The following is a 19,746-nucleotide window of genomic DNA, read 5'->3' as shown; positions in this document are numbered from 1 at the left end:
ATAAATCCTCCCAATGAAGCCACATGGAAAATTTGAAGAAGAATGAAGATGCAGGTCAAACGTTATGGCCCTCAAAAGTTCTTGGATCAATTTTCCAATGTTATAAGCTTTTATTTTTGTCATCACAAGAATCAATTGTTATATCAAACATTTCATGCTTATGGAAATTACTTTGTTGAGGAACATAAAATTCACATCAGCTTTAGTGCCTAGAGTGCACCTTATCTAGCACTAAGAATGTTTCTTATTAAGCACTCAAAATGAACATGAGTTGGGGTACAAGAGGAGAAGGGGATGGATGATTGAAAATGGGCTTTGAGAAGCACAAGAGCAGTGAAAATATAACAATGACACAACCAAATGCTTAAAAAAGTACAAGAAGGATGCAACACTGAGACTTCTTGGGAGGTCACCCATCCTAGTACTACTTTGGCCCAAGCACACTTAACTGTGGAGTTCTGATGGGATCCAGTGCACTAATGCTAGTATGATCACACCCGATATCAAACTCTCACACCCTCATGTTAGCATGCATCATAATAGAACCTTATCTAGGACACACCTTATTGAGCACCCAAAATGCATGAGAGAGTAAAAATCACTCTGACACTAAGAACACACCTTATCTGGAATTTAGAAGGTGCCAATAGGAAGAAAGGCATAGGTTTCTCTCCAAATAACTCCTCCCAATGAAGCCATGTAGAAAATTTTAAGAAGAGTGAAGATGCGAGTCAAAAGTTATGGCCCTTAGAAGTTCTTGGATCAATTTCCCAATATTATAAGCTTTTATTTTTGTCATCACAAGAATCAAATGTTATATCGATTGTTTCATCCTTATGGAGATTACTTTTTTGAGGAACACAAATTTTACATCACCTTTAGTGCCTAGAATGCACCTTATCTAGCACTAAGAATGTAGTGCCTACCCCTAGTTAACTTTACCAATTTTATTTCCAAATTTTATTAGGCCAGTTTATGTTTATGCTTGATGATTAGTAACATTGTTTTCTAGATTATTGGATATTGTTTTCATACTTAGTTGATTATATGATGAGATTACTTTGGTACTAGTTACTTCATGTATGGATGATTATACTTTGATGATGATTTACAGTGATTTCAGTTATTTAATGATGGCAGCTAGATGGATTATTTGTACATGTTTTCTATGGATACTTACCCCATATGTACATGTGCATGGTGTGCGTGTATGTTTTATTTATGTATGACATTTCTGATGTGGTTAAGGAAGGGAGTCGTAGTCACTTTCTAGTCGAGATCTACATGATGCACGACTTTCTACCATTGCCTATTTAGTTTAGAATATATGTGTTTGTATATGTGTGGATTTTATGTAGATTGTAGGTATTGGGTATCGACTTCCTTGAATTTCTAGGATGGGCATACCCTATCGCAATATCTCAATGGTAAGAGAGGGGAGATAAATTCTTGAGTCCAAATCCAAACCTTTAAACCGATTGTCCTAGAAAATTAGGACAAGTATCTGTGATGATTACCCTTTCAAATTCATCGTATGACATAAATTCATAATTATAACCCATTCAGTTTGATCTTGTATGTGGTTTTTCATGATGGGTTTCCATATTTCATCTTGTAAGTCTTTTCTGATTGTTCTATTAATTAAGTCAAATTAAAAGATTAACTAATGATTTAATTTAATGGAAAATTATTAAGATAATTTCAATATTTAATTATATTTAATTAATTGGGAAATTAATTAAATAAAAAGAATTGAATTTAACGAGAAAATTATAGTCTAATTTTGAGAGCATAATAATATTAATTTAATTTAATAATAATATATTTAGGAGATCATTTTTAAATAAATGCTAAATATTATTATTACTGAAGTTAATAAATATTTTATCAAAAGTGCTTCAAAAATTAAATAAAGAGTGAAAGAGAGATTAATTTATTAAAGATATTTTTAAATTGCATAAAGTGTGCATGAATATCCAAAAAGTTAATAAAGAGTTGAGAAGTTGTGATCAACGAGTTCCCTCGCATAATCGCACAATCACTACCCTGATTTTAGGGAAGAACTCCATATTAGTGATTTAGAGTTCTTTTTGTAGGGTCTGGGAATTTTGGAGAAGGAAATTTTTAGAGAGAAGGTTTTGGGAGAAAATATTTCTCTCACAATTTTTGGGTGATTGTGAATTAGCATCAAAACTAGGTAGAGCCTCATGTTTTATTTTACCCAGTGAATTATGGTTCTTTGAATTTCTTGTCTTCATCATGCTTGTTAAATCATTTGTTTCAAATTTCATCTGTGATAAATCTTTCAATCTCCCATTGTAAATTATTGTTGTTCATATGAATTCTTTTGTATATGAGGATTCAAAAATAGGAAACCCCCATTCCATGAATTGATTAAATATTATTTATTCAGAGTTAATTTTGAAAAGAAATCAATTATAGATTGAAAATTTGACCAGTTGATCTGGGTTTTCCTATCAGATTGAATTTACTATGTTTTTATATATATATATATATATATATATATATATATATATATATATATATATATATATATATATATATATATATATATATATATATATATATATATATATATATATATATTATTGAGGGGGCTTGTTTTGAAAATGTTTTTATATAAAAAAAAAGTATATTAAACAATTTTTAAAAAAATATATAAAAAATGAGTTTGGAGGTGGCAGGGCCACCAATTCCCTACCTCTCCATTTTACCTCCTTGCAGACTCTATCATTGCTTGCAACACAATCTCTACTGTCGCCATAGTAGCAATATGAAACATTGGTGTGTGTGACAACAGGCAGTCTACGGTCGCACGACAACTGCCTATAAAGGCTGACGGACGAGCCTTAACCACATTGCAATTGTTTTAAAATTTATTTTATTTAAATTTAAATTATTATTTATTAATAGTTTTTATTAATATTTATTAAATTAATTAATAATTAATAAATATTAGTTATTAAAGTTTTTAAATTAATAATTTGTAATTTAGTAATTTAGATTATCATTGATGAGTATCAATTAATAATGTTAAAATATATTCCCTTTATTATTTTTTAATAAATTGATTATTAATAGAATCATGAGTATTTTATTCAATAATTGATATTTATTATTTTAATAATTTAATAGATAATCATTTTAAAGTCATTTTGTGATATTGAATGGGGATATTGTAACTTCATAAAATTAAGGATAAATTGTGGAAATTGTTCAAAAATGAGAATGGGTTAAGTTGTAAGGATAAATTGTAAAATTCATATATTCAAAAACTTACATTAAATAACAATTCAAACCTATAAGTCTAACAATTGACTAACAATTGAATTTGAATTATTTTAGACCTATAAGTCTATGTAATACTATTTACAAGGTCTTTGCCAAGGTTTTAGTGAACAAATTAAAGCCTTTCTTGGAAAAAATTATTTGTAGTCCTCAGAAGGGGTTTGTGCCAGGAAGGCAGATCCTTGATGCGGCTATTTCAACCCATGAGGTTATCCATTCAATGGAAAAGAGCAAGCAACTTGGAATGGCATTCAAGTTAGACATTTCCAAAGCTTATGATAAGGTAAAGTGGGACTTCCTTCAGGATGTTCTAGAAAGAATTGGATTTAACAATAAGATTATAAACCTGATCATGTTGATGGTGAGCTTAGTGTAGTACTCTGTCCTTCTAAATGGGTCCTAATGGGGTAACATAATGGTAGGAAAATACTTAAGACAGGGTGACCCCCTCTCACCCTACCTATTTATCATGGTTGCTGAAGTCTTGGGAAGGTCTTTCTGTAAATTAGCTGATTCAAGCTGCATTAAAGGTGTGAAACCGACCACTAATGTTGAAGCTGAGGTTATTCAGCAATTTGTGGATGACACCTTCCTATTTGAAGAATCTTCAGTCATGGAGGCTGAAGCTTGGAAAATGATTTTACATAATTATGAAGAAATATCAGGGCAACAGGTGAACTACCATAAAAGCAAGATTTATTTCTTTAACACTAATCCTTCACTTCAAAGAAGGATTAGGAAAATCTTGGATTGCCAATCCGATTGCCTCCCAGACACTTATTTAGGTCTCCCCCTCACTACCAAGGAGGTGTCTAATGAATTTTGGAATTCGATAGTGGAGAGAATTCAAAAGAAGCTTGCAGGTTGGAAAGGGAAGATATTAAGCAATGCTAGAAAACTTCAACTAATTGCTGTTGCCCTTTAGGGAATTCCTATTTATTTCCTATCCATATTTAAGATTAATCTTAATATGGCCAAGAAAATTGAGAGAATTCAAAGGAATTTCCTGTGGTCAGGGACTAAAGAGAAAAATAAATTGAATCTGGTCAATTGGGAGGAGGTGTATAAACCAAAAGCTAAGGGGGGGCTTGGGATTAGAAGAATGAAAGACCTTAATAAAGCTCTCCTTACAAAAATTGGATGGAGATTGGCAGAAGGAAACAAGGGGTGGGGAAATATTATGATAACTAAATATTTGTCTAATACCTCCTTTTGGTGGAACTTGTATAATAATGACCTCCCAACTAGATCAAAGATCTGGCAGAACATTATCAGAAATAGAGGACTGCTAAGAGAAGGATCGAGGTGGATTATAGGCAATGGCTTCAATATAAGGTTTTGGGAAGATAGGTGGACAGAGGGGAAACTTCTGGCTTTAAGTAAATTTAGTGGTTTAAAGGAATGCCTTAAAGAGGACATAGGGGTTAGAGTGGGAGACTACATTGATCAGGGGAGGAGATGGAAGAAGCTATTGAAGGAGGGTTATTTGCAAGAGATAGGTATTCTCATAGAGGAACTGGAAGAACTAATAAAGGAACAGAGGATCCCAATGCTGCCACAGGAAGATGTTTTAGCTTGGGATTTAACTCTGACTGGGAACTTCACTATCAAATTTGCTTATACCCTAATGTTCAGTAAGGAACTATGCCCAACTACATGGAGTAAGGTATGGATCAGTAACCTTATACCTAAGATTAATTTCTTTTGGTGGATGGTTCAACATGGAAAAATCCTAACAATCGATAATTTGAAAAAAAAGGGATTCTACATAACAAACTATTGCTGCCTTTGTGAACAAAAGGAAGAAAGTATTTACCACCTATTCATGGAATGTCAGTTTGCAGTTGACATCTGGACTAAGGTTTGGGGAAGATTGGGGGTGGTATGGGTCATGAAAGATAACTTGGGACAGTTTGTGGATAATTGGGATTTCCCATTCCATTATTCAAGACTAATCCTATTATGGAAGTTTATCCCACCATATGTATGCTGGCACATATGGAAAGAAAGGAATAACATGATATTCAGGGGAGAAAATAGGATAGTTGAAGTGGTTTTTGGAGTGATGAACAAACTATTGAAGGAAAATATAAGAGTAGCTAAATATAAGATGCCAAAGGAGGAACCCAAAAGACTTGAAGGCATTGTGGCTAAGAATTGGGGTTGTCAAGAGGACTTCTTCCTTTTTGATAGCTTTGCTAGGAGGAGGAGACAACAAACAATATGGAGACCACCCACCATCACACAGTATAAACTGAATTTTGATAGAGTTGCTAAAGGAGGATAGGGAGTGGTTGGTGGTGTGCTGAGAGACAGGAATGGTGATGTTCTATTGGTTTATGTAGGGCAGGTGGGGATTGGTAGCAATAATGTGGTAGAAGCTATGGTGTTATTATGGGGTCTACAACTCTCTAGGGAAAGAAACATCCTAGAGTTAACTATAGAAGAGGACTCCAAACTGGTGATCAATTGGGTCAAGGGGGAGGAAAAATTGGGATGGAAGATTAGAAATATCATCCTGGATATTAAAATATATTGGAGGAAATGAGAATGGTCCACTTGCAGCATATCTACCGGGAGGGTAATCAAGTGGCAGACGTTGCGGCTGCCATGGGGTTTAACGTTAGGGCAATCACATGTTGGGAAAATTTAGTTGATATCAATGAAAATCTAAGGACGTTGATAATCAAGGAAAAAGGTGGCAGAATTTAAAATGATGATTACTAAATTTAAAAGCAAGGCCAATTTTGGCGAGATGGAGAACTTTGTTGCTAAATTTAACTTTAGCATTTTGGAAATAAGAGACAGACATGGTCATACAAATGACAAGTGGAGTAATTACAAATTAATAAATTTGTCTTTTTGCAATTATGGTAACTTGGGGCAAGCTTCAAATCGCTTCCCAAATGGAAGTATGATAGATATGATGGATTGGGATGTCAAAAATTGACGGGGAGAGATAATTAGGTTTTTTAATACCCACAAATCCCATAATAAGATGTTATGGGATTCTGGTACTCATCATACGTGGGTCTATAATTTCAATCCCTATTCCCCCAAAGGATTAAAGCAAGAGAGCAGCCACAGAGATTTGGAAAGTGATAAAGTTCTGATGCGTATTTCTGAGGAAGAGAAGCAGGATAGTGGAGAAATTAATATGGGAGGTGATCTGAATTGGCTGGAACCAATGAGACTTGAGAACTTCAAGGATAGGATGGCTACTTGGTATCTCCTGAAGGAAGGGGGTTTTTTGCCATATATGCTGTCCATGGCTAGGCACGATGAAAATTTTGCATTACAGTTTGTGAATAATTGGGATGATAGGAAGGTCACAATCAATGGCATTACCTTTCAAGTCATGGAGGAGGTTATTGCCATGGCAACAGGACTCACAATGAAGGGAAAAAAGTGGAAGAAAGTCACCAAAGTCTCAGATGAGAATAGCATGAAAAACTTCTTTGCGATGAATGAGGAGCTGATTCGCTACAGAGGAGGGTTTAAAAGAGATAAGCTTTTCAAGCCCTGGGATGATGTGTGTCTGGTCCTGATGAAGTATCTCACCCTGGAAGGTAGGTTTAGAGTGTGCTATTACTATCATTTTCCCTTGTTGAATCATTTTAGAAATAGGGATTTCATTTCCATTCCATTTTTTCTTCTACATTCGCTTGAGAATATGATTAAGGATGTTAAGGAGAAAAAAAGTAAAGGCCTAAACTTCACCATTATTCATCAAGGGTTAATTTTTTATCTATATCAGTTCCACTTAGCTTTATGTCCCCCCAGAGAGGTTGTTGTGAAAAACCCTTGCCATAGTAGAGTTTCCCCTCCGAGCTCCAATACAGGGACAAAAATCCATACTCCTAGGCCATCTCCTACTAAGGACACTAAGAAAAAGAAAAAAATTGACATAGCCATAGAAAAAAAGGGAAACACGAAATTAAAAGTTGATAAGGTGGTAGAGGTTGTTGGAGAGGATTCTAGTGAAGATATTTGGGGAAAATCAAGAAGAAAGTCTAGTAGGCTAGCTCAGTCCTAGGCTAGGGGTAAGCAGAAGTCAATTAGATACCCTATTGAGGAAGTTGAAGAAGATAGCTCTGACAATAACATTGATAGAAGGGAGGAGGAAAGCATTTCCAACTCAAAAAAGGATGATGGTACTGAGGAGGGGGAAAAAAGTTTCAATTCTGGGAGCATTTTCATGGATGACACTCAAACTTAAGTGTCGGACGACAAAGAAAGGAATACTGAGACAACCCATGTTTCAGCCAGCTTCTCACTTAAACCCCTTACTTTTTGTAATGAGACGAGCAAAAAGGATAATTCCCCAATTACCATTTCTTCCCCTGTTAAGGAAAATTTGAAGATTTCTTCTAACCCACAGGTGTTGCAGGAAAAACCAAAGGGACAGAAAATGAAGGAAATTGCTGCTACAAAGGTTGAGGAGCATAAAGAGGAGATGGTAATGGTGGAGGAGCATTATAGAAACTTGGAGGAAAGAGTTAAAGCTTTGGAGGAGGGGTTTTTCACCTTCTCCAAGTTTGAACTTAAAGTCACTCATGTTGCTGCAACTACCCTCCAATTGCTGGCACAGGAGAAGGAGGAAGCCGGCTTGGACATGGAGGAAAATAAATTCCTCTTTAAGTTCCTTGCTGATGACTGGGCCCAAATTCTTCTTCATGCAAGAGGAAAAGGGAAAAAAGAAATCTAGGTTTTTTTATTTCTGTTCAGTTATGGGGTCCATGGATCCAAAGACTTTATATAATGTTTTGACAATTATAGTTTTGCTGGTTATTAGCTGTAATTATGTTTTTTATTAGGCTTGGGTGCCTCATTAGACTTTGGTTAGTTACTAGGGTTACCTTCTAGTTCTAGCTCTTTTTTTTTAGGTTCTTATCTCTGACTGTTGGTTCTCCTATTTCTGCTGACTGTTTCTGCTATTGGTTGGTAATGTGTTGTTTGCTAGCCTTTTGACTATTAAGGGCTGACCCCCTTGCTTTTGGTTGCTTTTAATTTCAAAAACAATTCAAACCTTACTATTAAATCAAGCTACGTGTTTTCAAAATCAAACCAAACTATGAAACTATACTGTAACTATATGTTGTCTTATGTTTTGGGTTTGGGTTGATGAGATCCCTCATGTCTTCATAAGATCATGCAAACACATCTTCAAACTCTTTTAATAAACTAGTGAACCTTGACTTTCCAATTTAAGTACAACATTTTCCCAAGTTAATTATCTTTGGGTTATCTTTTGTACCTATATTGATGTTTTCACATGCTCCAGATTTCTCCTCTTTTGCTTCTATATTCTTTTTAAGTTATTAGTCTTTTCTATTGAACAATGCTTCAAGGGATACCAAACCTTTAGGAATTAAATTTCCTTTCAATTAGATGATCTCATCAACATTTCCATCTCCATCATTTGAACTGTTAGTTTGTGGTGACTGATTAGGAAAGTACTGTACATACTCCATAAATTCTTTGGGGTCTATTTTATCAAGATTTTGGGCCGACATGTAATTATTAATTATAACCCTAAAGCAGTAAAAATACTTGTATAAAAGGGCTTAGGGTTAGGGATTGTTTCATAAGGTGATCCAAACATTTGTTCTTAGGGTAGTATTGAGCTATAAGGGATTATGGATTGTAATTAGGTTGTAATCACTGGATCGTAAAAATATTGGACCTCTTTATTTGGTGGGCATAGCCCAGGGTTCGGGTGAACCACATTAAATCTTGGTGTCTTGTGTTCTTTTTTGTGTGATCTATTATTTTTTGATATTGGTTATATTTGCATGTATTTGTTATTTCTGTTTGTGATTTAATCCTAACAATTAGTATCAGAGCGAGGTTGTTTTTTCTATTATCCTCTACAAGAAAGTTTGACAGTTGAGTGGGAGTGATGGCAGATGAGCGTAAGCTGAGGGTTGATAGGTTTAATTGGCAAAACTTTCAGTTATGGAATATGCAAATGGAAGATTATCTGTATCAGAAGGATTTATGGAAGCTGTTGGAAGACAAAACCAAGAATCAAGGATCTATGTCAAATGATGAATGAAATCTTTTAGACAAAAGGCACTTGGAAGCATTCCATTATGCCTAGCACCATTAGTGACATTTAATATTATAAAAGCGAAGACGATAGAAGAATTGATGCAAACCCTAGCAAAATTATATAAAAATCCCTCTGCTTCAAACAAGGTATTTATCACGAAGCATTTATTTAATATGAAAATGGTAGAAGGTGGATCTATTGTAGATCATTTAAATGAGTATAATACTATTACTAGTTAGTTATCTTCTATGGGTATCAATTTTGATGAAGAAATTAGGGCTCTCTTAATTTTGTGTTCTTTGCTTGAAAGCTAGAATGGCTTGGTAATGGATGTGAGTAATTATGTTCCTAGATCTAGTACCCTAAAATATAATGATGTGATTGGTGGTTTTTTGAGTGAGGAAACTCATAGGAAAAACTCAGGTGGATCTACATTAAGAAGTGCTTTGAATGCACAAAGCAGAGGTAGAATGACTGAGAGAGGAAGTAATTCTAGAAATCATGGGAAGTCAAGAGGAAAGTCAAAGGGGAGGAGGTCTCAATCGAGAGGACTGAATGATTGCTACTACTGTGGGAAACCAAGGCATAAAAAGAAATATTGTTGGAATCGAAAGAAAAATGAAGGAGATAAACCAGACAGAGACAAGGAAGAAAATGTGGTACGTAACAAATTCAAAGAGGACACTTTGCTTCCATCTTTAGAAAGTGTTGATGATTCATGGGTTTTAGATTTTGGTGCTTCGTTTCATGTTGCACCTCATAGAGGTTATTTCATTGATTATGCCCAAGGGGGTTTTGGACTTGTTTATTTGGGGAATAATGAAATCTATCAAATTGTTGGAAAGGGAAAAATTAAGATTAAGTTATAGAATGAGAATCATTGGCTACTACATGAGGTAAGACATGTTCCAAGTGTTAGAGTAATTAGTTGTTTTCACTTATTAATTAAATCACTTTGATTTAATTAATTAAGTTTCCTATTAATCTAGTTTTCTTAAGCTATCTTGTATGTACATATAATTAATATTTTATTAATTATAATGTGCAACCCTAGCTTTTTTAGGCTTTAGGTTACTCTTTTTGGGTTTCAATCTCCTTTATAAGGATTGATCTATTTGTAAATTTATCAAGAATCCATTGAATAATATTTTTCTTTTTCGTCTAAGTTTTTCAGATAAAATCCTTGCCTCTTCTTGTCTTTTTCTTCTCCATGATAGGTTTTCAGCATGCAGGTTTTCTTGGGCTTCATGGATTTTTTATGTGCTTTTGCTCAAATCCTACATGGTATTAGAGCCAGATCTGCTGTAGCTTGTTCGATGTTTCAAGAAAAAAGGGAGAACAAGGGTTTGATGAATTAGATCTGGTGTTTTTTCAAGTTTATCTGAGAAAATAGGGGGTTCATTAATTTTTAAAGCAGTTTGAGGCCAAACAAACATCACAGATGTATTCAGAAGGTGTCAAAACCCCCGTTTTGATATAATTTTTTTTTGATTTGGACAACGTTGATCTGGAAGGCAAATTTTTTTTGCCGTACAGGGCCATACGACATCTATACGCAATCTGAGGCACAAAAAATAAAAATAAAAATTGCAAAAAAAAGCATAGTGGTTTATTTTTACTCGTGGCAGTTAGTTAGCCACAGCGGAACTACTAGCAATTAACCACTACAGTCACCGCTGGTGGAAACTGCTAGCTGTTGTGGTCACTGCCAGTGGCCAGTAGCGGCTCTACCGGTGGCACCCATTGCGGCCCCACCATCGCTCTGCCCCATGGCAACCCTCTACCCTCCTGCTACCTTGGCTGTCGCTTCGCTGGTAGTGTGAGGGTGACTGTTCTTTTATTTTTATTATTATTTTTTAATTAAAAAAAATATTTTTTCATGCATTTTCAGAGGCCCTGTCAGTTTTTCTTCTGTAACTTGAGCATACAAACGTATTTTTTTGATCCAAAAAATGCACCAGAAAGCTGGTTCCAAGATGGAGATATTTTTGTAGGTTTTTTTGAGTTTTGATGTAGTTTGGTTGCCTATTTTGGTACTCAAAGCTAGATGTTCTTTTTTGCACTCCAAGAGGCGTATCTTGAGCATCCGATCTCCATTTTTGGACTTCTTTAACTCGCTGGAAAGATCTTTTTGCGCTCTTTTTAGCAATGTTGGTTGTTATTCCAAATTTTTCTCTAGGCACATTTTATTCAGCCTTTTTCATTTTTGCATGCTGGTGGATATCTTGGCTATTTCAGGTCCGAGGATGAATTTTGTTGCATCAGATGCTTTGTTTTGGGTTGTACTTTCTATTATACTAGCCCTATGATTTTTTTAATCATTGTTGATATTCATTGTAAGAATATTTATGCAAACATACTAAGATAAAGTGCCACTTCTTGCATTTTGGGATCCTTTTCATCATTGTGATTTGTTGTACTCACACTATTTTATAAAGTGCCATGGGGAGGATAGTTGATTGCCATTTAGGCCCTCTTCCTTTGTCAAGTGAGTGTCTCTTCCATGAAATTAGCCCCATGATGTGTCGATGACACATGCCTTTATAGGTGTCTATACATCACTCTCGATGTGTTTGGTTTCTATTTTGTAGGAGATTTTTGGCCCATCTTTTCAGTTGCTTGTCACCTCACCTCGTCTACATTGAGGGGGGGTTATATTGTTGGTTCTAATGCTTCCTTGGTTTGATGGTTTGTTAGTGTGAGCTATGTATTTAGTACTTGATCCTACATACTAGGCAATTGTAGTGGCTGGCTACCTATGCATTTTAGTGAGATGGATCATCTACCATATAGACATGCTCGGTTCGTGCTTTCTATTTTCATGGAGGTTCTTCAGATCAACACTTTTTGATAGAGTTTTGTGATTTTTCATGCTTCAGTGGTTCTCTTCATGATCTCCCTTTGTTCCTATCTTCTAGAACATTCTTTGCTATCTTTCTTTGGAGTAGGGTTTTTCCCATGTGGTTTTCTCTATTTCTCCAGTTTACAGAGATTTTGTTGTATTGGGTACCTGATTAGGCCTTGTTATTGGGACCCACTTTTCTGCTTTCATAGCTGTGCTAGGTTAGCTTACCTCTTAAGCTTCGATTAAGGGGGGATGTTAGAGTAATTAGTTTCTTTCACTTATTAATTAAATCACTTTGATTTAATTAATTAAGTTACCTATTACTCTAGTTTTCTTAAGCTATCTTGTAGGTACATATAATTAATATTTATTAATTATAATGTGCAACCCTAGCTTTTTTAGGCTTTAGGTTACTCTTTTTGGGTTTTGATCTCCTTTATAAGAATTGATCTCTTTGTAAATTTATCAAGAATCCGTTGAATAATATTTTTCTTCTTCGTCTAATTTTTTCAGATCAAACCCTTGCCTCTTCTTGTCTTTTTCTTCTCCGTGACATGTTTTCTACATGCAGGTTTTCTTGGGCTTCATGGATTTATTATGCACTTTTTCTCAAATCCTACACCAAGGCTGGGTAGGAATTTAATTTCAGTAGGGCAATTCAATGATGAGGGTTGTGTAGTTTCTTTTAATGATAAAAATTAGAAGGTTTCAAAAGGTTCCCTTGTAGTAGCAAAAGGTGTGAAAGTAGGCACCTTATATCTTTGTATAGGTCATAATTGTTTCAGAGGAAAATGAATGTTCAGGAACAATTGTTGTAGTTGAGCAAGGAGAACAAATAGTTGCTATAGATTTTGATACAATGCCATGGCACAATAGACTTGGGCACATGAGTGAGAAAGGTATGAAAGTACTTCATTCAAAGAAAGTTTTACCAGGTCTAAAATGTGTTAATATGGATTTTTGTGAAAGTTGTGTGTATAGAAAACAAAAGAGAGTGAGTTTTGTGAAGATTGGGAAGGAAAATAAAAAGGAGAAATTAGAGCTTGTGCATATAGATGTATGGGGATCGGCTCAGGTATCTTCCCTTAGTGGCTCTCACTACTATGTTACATTCATTGATTACGTAACTAGAAAAGTATGGGTTTATTTCCTCAGAAAAAAATCTGATGTATTTCAAACTTTTAAGAAATGAAAATGCTTGGTTGAAAATGAGACTGGTAAAAAATTAAAATGTCTTAGATTTAATAATGGCGGTGAGTATTACAGTCATGAATTTGAAGATTATTGCTCCACTAATGGTATTTTTAGATAAAAAACTATTCCAAAGACTCCACAAGAAAATGGAGTGGCTGAATGTATGAACATGACTATAATGGAGCATGCAAGGAGCATGAGGTTGCATGCTAGGTTGCCCTTACATATGTGGGCAGAGGCTACCAATACTACTATATATTTTATTAATAGAGGTCCCTCTACTGCTTTAGGTTGTGGTATTATAGAGGAAGCATGGACCGGTAAGAAGGTGAGTTATTCTTTTCTCAAAACCTTTGGTTATGAAGCTTTTGCTCACATAGATTTTGAAAATAGAACCAAGCTGGAAGCTAAGTCAAAGAAATGTGTATTTTTTGGATATGGAATTAATGAATTTTCTTATAGGCTTTGGGATTTTGAAAATCATAAAATTGTAAGAAGTAGGGATGTCATATTTAATGAGAAAGTGTTATACAAAGATCTATTGCAGCAACATGAGAAGAAAGAAGATGATTATGTAGTGCTGGATGATACTCCAAAAGATGATCTTCCAGCCATTCCTCATGATGTGCAACAACTGCAACAACAAATACCACACACACCAATGAATGTTAGATGGTCAACAAGGAAAATCAAACCTCCAAAAATATTTTCTCCCTCTTTGTATTCTATTTTACCTACTAATGTTGGTGAACCTGAATGTTATGATGAAGCTATGTAGGTGGATACTAAGATTCAGTGAGAGTCTACAATGAAAGATGAAATGGACTCTTTGCTGAAGAATATGACATGAGATTTGTGCAAGTTTCCTATAGGTAAAAGAGCTTTACAAAATAAGTGGGTTTATAGGTTAAAATAAGAGGAAGGGAGTAAGAAAATATTTAAAGACAAGTTAGTTGTAAAAGGATTTACCCAGAAAAAAGAATTGATTTTGATGAGATATTTTCTCCTGTTGTTAAAATGACTTCTATTCATACTATTTTAAGTCTCGTGACTACTGAAGATTTGCATTTGGAGTAGTTTGATGTTAAAACAACCTTCCTTCATGGTGATTTGGATGAAGAGATATATAGGGCTCAACCATGGGGATTTGAGGTCAAAGGTAAGGAGAACTTAGTGTACAAATTGAAGAAAAGTTTATATGGCTTGAAGCAAGCACCTTGGCAATGGTATCTAAAATTTGATAATTTTATGCATAAGCATGGATACAATAGGTGTCATTAAGCTCATTATGGTTATTTTAAGAGGTTTGATGATGACTACATTATTTTATGTTTATATGTTGATGATATGCTTGTAGTTGGGTCTAACATGGATCATTTTAAGGGGCTGAAATGCCAGTTAGCACATGCATTTTCTATGAAGGATTTAGGGGCAGCAAAACAAATCCTTGGTATGAATATTTGTAGAGATAGGAAGAATAGAAAATTGCTACTATCTCTGGCTAATTATGTTGAGAAGGTGTTGGAACATTTCTCTATGGACAATGCTAAAGCTATCAATACACCTTTACCTAGTCATTTGAAGTTGACTAAGGAGATGTGTCCCAAGACACAAGAAGAGGAGGATAAGATGTCCAAGGTACCCTATGCTTCAACTATAGGAAGCTTGATGTATGCTATGGTATGTACCAGGCTAGATATTGCACATGTAGTGGGAGTCGTTAGTAGGTATATGAGTCATCTAGGAATTGAGCATTCGAATGCAACCAAATGGATTCTCAAATATTTGAGAGGAACATCCAATTAGTGTATAAAATGGCTTAGGGTTAGGTATTGTTTCATAAGGTGATGTAAAAATTGGTTCTTGTGGTGGTATTGAGCTATAAGGGATTACAGATTGTAATTAGGTTGTAATCACTGGATCATAAAAATATTGGACTTGCTATTTGGTGGATGTAGCCTAGGGTTTGGGTGAACCATGTTAAGTCTCAGTGTCTTGTGTTCTTTTTTGTGTGATCTATTATTTTTTGATATTGGTTATATTTGCATGTATTTTCTATTTCTACCCATGGTTTTGTTATTTCTATTCGTGGTTTAATCCTAACATGAAAAAGCCTCATGAAACTTAGAAGTAGAGCCCTCAAAGAAAAGAGAACCCAATTTCTTAGCCCTTTGCAAGAATGCATTGATTTGTACATCATTGTTGAAAACTTGCTATGATCTTGAGTTTTCAAGTACACCAGGTTGATGTATCAATTTAATGGTATATATATCTTCTATGAAATTAGATACGGTATTGTCAAAGATGCTCCTCCAACAAGAACATATGCTATAGTGTTTAGCTCCCTAGGTACAACTTCTATTGAAAATAATTCAAATCCTTCTAGTTCATCCCATACCCTATTTATGTAGTGTTTCAGCCTCATGTTCTTCACAAAAAAATTATCTTTGACATTCTTAACCACCAATTTTGCATCTCCTTTGGCCTTCAAAAGATTGATTCCTCTTCTCTTAGCTTCTTCTATTCCCTAAAGTAGCATTTCATATTCAGTAGTATTGTTAGTGTTATCAAATTCAAGCTTGAATCCATGAGGAAATATTTTATGACAAGGAAAAATAAGTACAACTCCTAGTTTAGAGCCAACTGTTGCACAACTACCATCAAACTCTAGGAATCATAGTCCTGTGTCTACTAGTTCTTATGATTTTGCTACATTTTCTTAAGTCAAAACAACATAGTTAGAAAAATAAGTTCATGATACATGATATGAAATCTAGTATCTTCAGAGGGAAAGAGTGTATACTTTTCTATATTCTCAAGTTTTAGCATAACTCAATTGTTCCCAAATGGTATGGTAGCTTAGGACCAGTCTAGTTTAATTTCTCTCCCTAGGTCTTTAGAAATGGTATGAATAAGCATCATCCCATAACTAGCCTAGATGTTTGTGACTAGGATGGTTAATTTGACCCTCTTTTTAAGGAAATTCAACCAAGGTGACTTGAGCATATTTGATTTTCCCTACTAGTGGAACTTTCTTGGAGTCTATCACATATCACTTGCCAAAGGTTCTAGTCATGGGCAAATCTAAGGCTTTAGAAAATGAAGAAGGCATAATATTATTAGAATCTCTAGAATCTATGATGTAATTATTTAGCTAATGACCATGGATAAATAGAGATACATAGAAGGGGTAAGGTCTTTCAAGGATAGTAATATTTTGTGAAGTCTCTGTGTGTACCAATTTATTTTCTGCTAAAGTCCTGGTCTCATATTCAATGGTAGTCTCAATTGATGAGTTGTGAGATGACACAATGTTAAAATGTTGAACCCTATTTGGTGAGGGGGAACCTTTTACAAATTCAATTAGCTCATTTAGTTCATTTGGATTTGATTTCATGTAATTAGAAGGAGAAATTTTGATTCTCAAAGACTTACAAAATTCAACAATGTCAAAGGTAGGCTTGGGTTTAGACTTCTTCAATATTTTTACATCCTACATGAGGGCCTTCTAAATTTTTGGATCATTTTTTAGTTGAACAACATGCTCTTTCCATTTATTCATTCGTGTAGAAGATGAAGGTTGAACTAGGGATTTAACCCCACATTAAGTTCTTGTGAGTATAGAGAAGGAAGGATCTTCAAGAGTGATAAAAATATTGCCACAATGTTTAGAATCTGACTCATATTTGAGCAAATAATTTATAGAGTCACCAAGTCCTCAAGAGTCTTCATCTTTGACTGGTATGTCTTCCACTATATCTTTATTTTCATTCATTTCTCTATAGCATATCATTTTTAGACAAAAAGTGCCATCATGATCATTTATGGAATGAAAAATACACAAACTTGATTTTCCTATGGTAGGGCTTTCAGTCAACAACTTCTGATTACTAGGTAACATATGAGGTTGTTTAACTGTCATCCCCTGATTTTGATATTTCCTTGAAATATCTTGATAAGGTGTATTAGCTTTGTGTATCTTCCTTTTAACCATTATATTATCATTAACCAACTTTTAAACTAAAGGGTCATTTGAACCAAAAGTAGATGGTTGCAAATTAGGTGTATGTATTTCTTGCCTCCATTTTCCTTCAGTAATAAAATCATACTCTAACTCCACAACCAATCTTTGTGTTGCATCGACATCTACTACCCTGTTACATCTCAAGTGGAAACTTATGTTAGGTGGCATGGAATTGACAAAGAATCCTTTCCTATTCTTTTTGTTTGGTCTTTTTGTAGTGGGGATTTTGTGTAGAATTTGTTAAATTTTGCTATAAAATCATGCATGGATTCATGGACTTTTTTCTTGAGTTGTGACAATTGTAACAGAAGGGTATGTTCATCATCAATAGACTTAAACCTTACCTCAAAATTAATTCTCATAGAGTCCCAATCAGTAATAGCTCCATTATAGAGATGATGAAACTAGTCTGTAGTAGCTTTAATTAAGGTTTGTACAAACAATCTAACTACAACATTTTCAATCAGAATGACAAGAAATTTGCATGTGGTATTGAAAACATTCAAGTGTTCATTTGTTGATTTCTTCCTATCACCAAGAACTTGGGAAGGATATCCCTGGTCCCATTTAGAAGAGGGTTTAGATTCAACCCAAGGGTGAGAGCTCCAACCTGGACATCCCAAGGGTTTACAACCATGTTAGGTAGTATGAAATTGATAGGTTGGGAATTAAAATGTGTTGGAATTAGGGTTCTAGTTAGCACTAGGGCTTGCAAAATAGTAGCAACTGGTGTAGGTTTTTAAGGAGAGGGTAGCCTACTTCTAGACATAGTTATTCTTTTCCTTCTATGAGTGAGATTAGGAGATATTTTTTTCAATCTCACAAACTTGTATGATTTATCCACATAACCCTTATATCTGTCACTTTGGGTATACATACTCCTAGCCAACTTTCTTGAATTAAGTCTTGGGGATTGGGTTGTTAAACAAGATTAGGAGGATTGACTTCAGGATGTTGAAACAATCTTCCCACTTCTTCTTCTTCTTGGGTAACAAGTACTCCTCAAATTAGTTTTGCATGTTCTTCATCATCTTAAGGAACTTGACTAAGCCATACATATTTCTCTATGGTATTTAAGTTAGAAATAATATCTTCTTAGGTATTATCAAAACCTAAATTTGGTTGGAGAACATGAAATATGTCTTGATGAGAAAAGAACATTGTAAAAAATAATTGTTTTTTCTATGATTTAGATTATCAGGTTGTCTTTCACCAGTGGAGTTGCAAAAAACTGTCGGTGAAATTTTTTTCCCTTCTAACTGATATATGATTTTTTATATTTTGATAGTAAGAAAAACTACTCCATAAAAAATGATTTCTCCATTTGATACTCTTTATGTTTTGAGGCACAAATCCCTCCCTAATAAATTTAACAATAATATCCCTTATTTTAATAGAATGAAATGGAAACTATTCTTTTAACCTAAAATAACTAAAGGCATTCAAAATGCTTTCCAATAAACATGTAAAAGCATTGCTGATAGGTAAACATTTCACAAATAAGAATTAAGACTTATGAAATAAAAGAGAATCATACAAAATGATCAATCCCTTTGAGCGTAATTGATTCAACTTACATTCACAGATATAATAGATAATCAATCGCTACAATCAAGAGTGCCTTCCTTATAAAACCATTCCAATTTACTTAAAACCATAAGATTTCAAGCCAAAGAAAAATATAACATAGGAAACAAAATATTCATCACTATTTTCTATTAATTCATATGAAAATAACATAATCAAAATATTTCCTTTGACCAAGTTTGATATCTAATTACTATAAAAATATCCTTAGTATTGACCCTTGCAATATTAAATAAAATAATCTTTATAGCCACACATGGCTTTTGGAAGTAGTTTAAAAACTGACTTTCTAAGGAGTTACTAAATGTATTAACTTAAAGCCTAACACGACTAACTAAAAATAAGAGAAATTATTGTCTAAAGCCCCTAATTTCTATCTAACTGCTAGTTATGTTGATTGAGGCAGTTTTCTATTCTTGATCTATAGCTGCGTTCCCAATTTCTTCTTTTCACTCCTTATAGGCAATTTCAAAATTGATGATCTCCTTTTTTTGTGGGATTCCCAACTACTCTATTCTTAATTGTTAGATTGTAATAACTTTGCAAGGTTTCTCTAATTTCTTTTATTCAACCATCAGGTGATCTTTTCATATGATAACCATTGAGTCTGTTTGAGTTGTGATAATAAAATTTGTAGTAGAGACCTCTTTGGTTTTTTTCATGGCCCTTAGTTTATCTAAGTAGGTGACACATATATCTTATAAGTATTTATTAAAGTGGTATGTGTTCCCC

The 19,746-nt window shown here is 34.2% G+C and overlaps 1 pseudogene; it reads right to left on the bottom strand.

Moving 5' to 3' along the window:
• Positions 1–380: 380 nt before the first annotated feature.
• On the bottom strand, positions 381–499 carry LOC149529838 (5S ribosomal RNA; annotated as a pseudogene).
• Positions 500–19,746: the final 19,247 nt, after the last annotated feature.

Source organism: Cupressus sempervirens, chromosome 11 (assembly GCF_028749045.1).
Source record: "Cupressus sempervirens isolate cs-2001-9-10 chromosome 11, ASM2874904v1, whole genome shotgun sequence".
In the NCBI taxonomy this organism is placed as follows: domain Eukaryota; kingdom Viridiplantae; phylum Streptophyta; class Pinopsida; order Cupressales; family Cupressaceae; genus Cupressus; species Cupressus sempervirens.
Note: the sequence above shows the minus strand (reverse complement) of the source record. Positions and strands in the feature narration are given on the sequence as shown.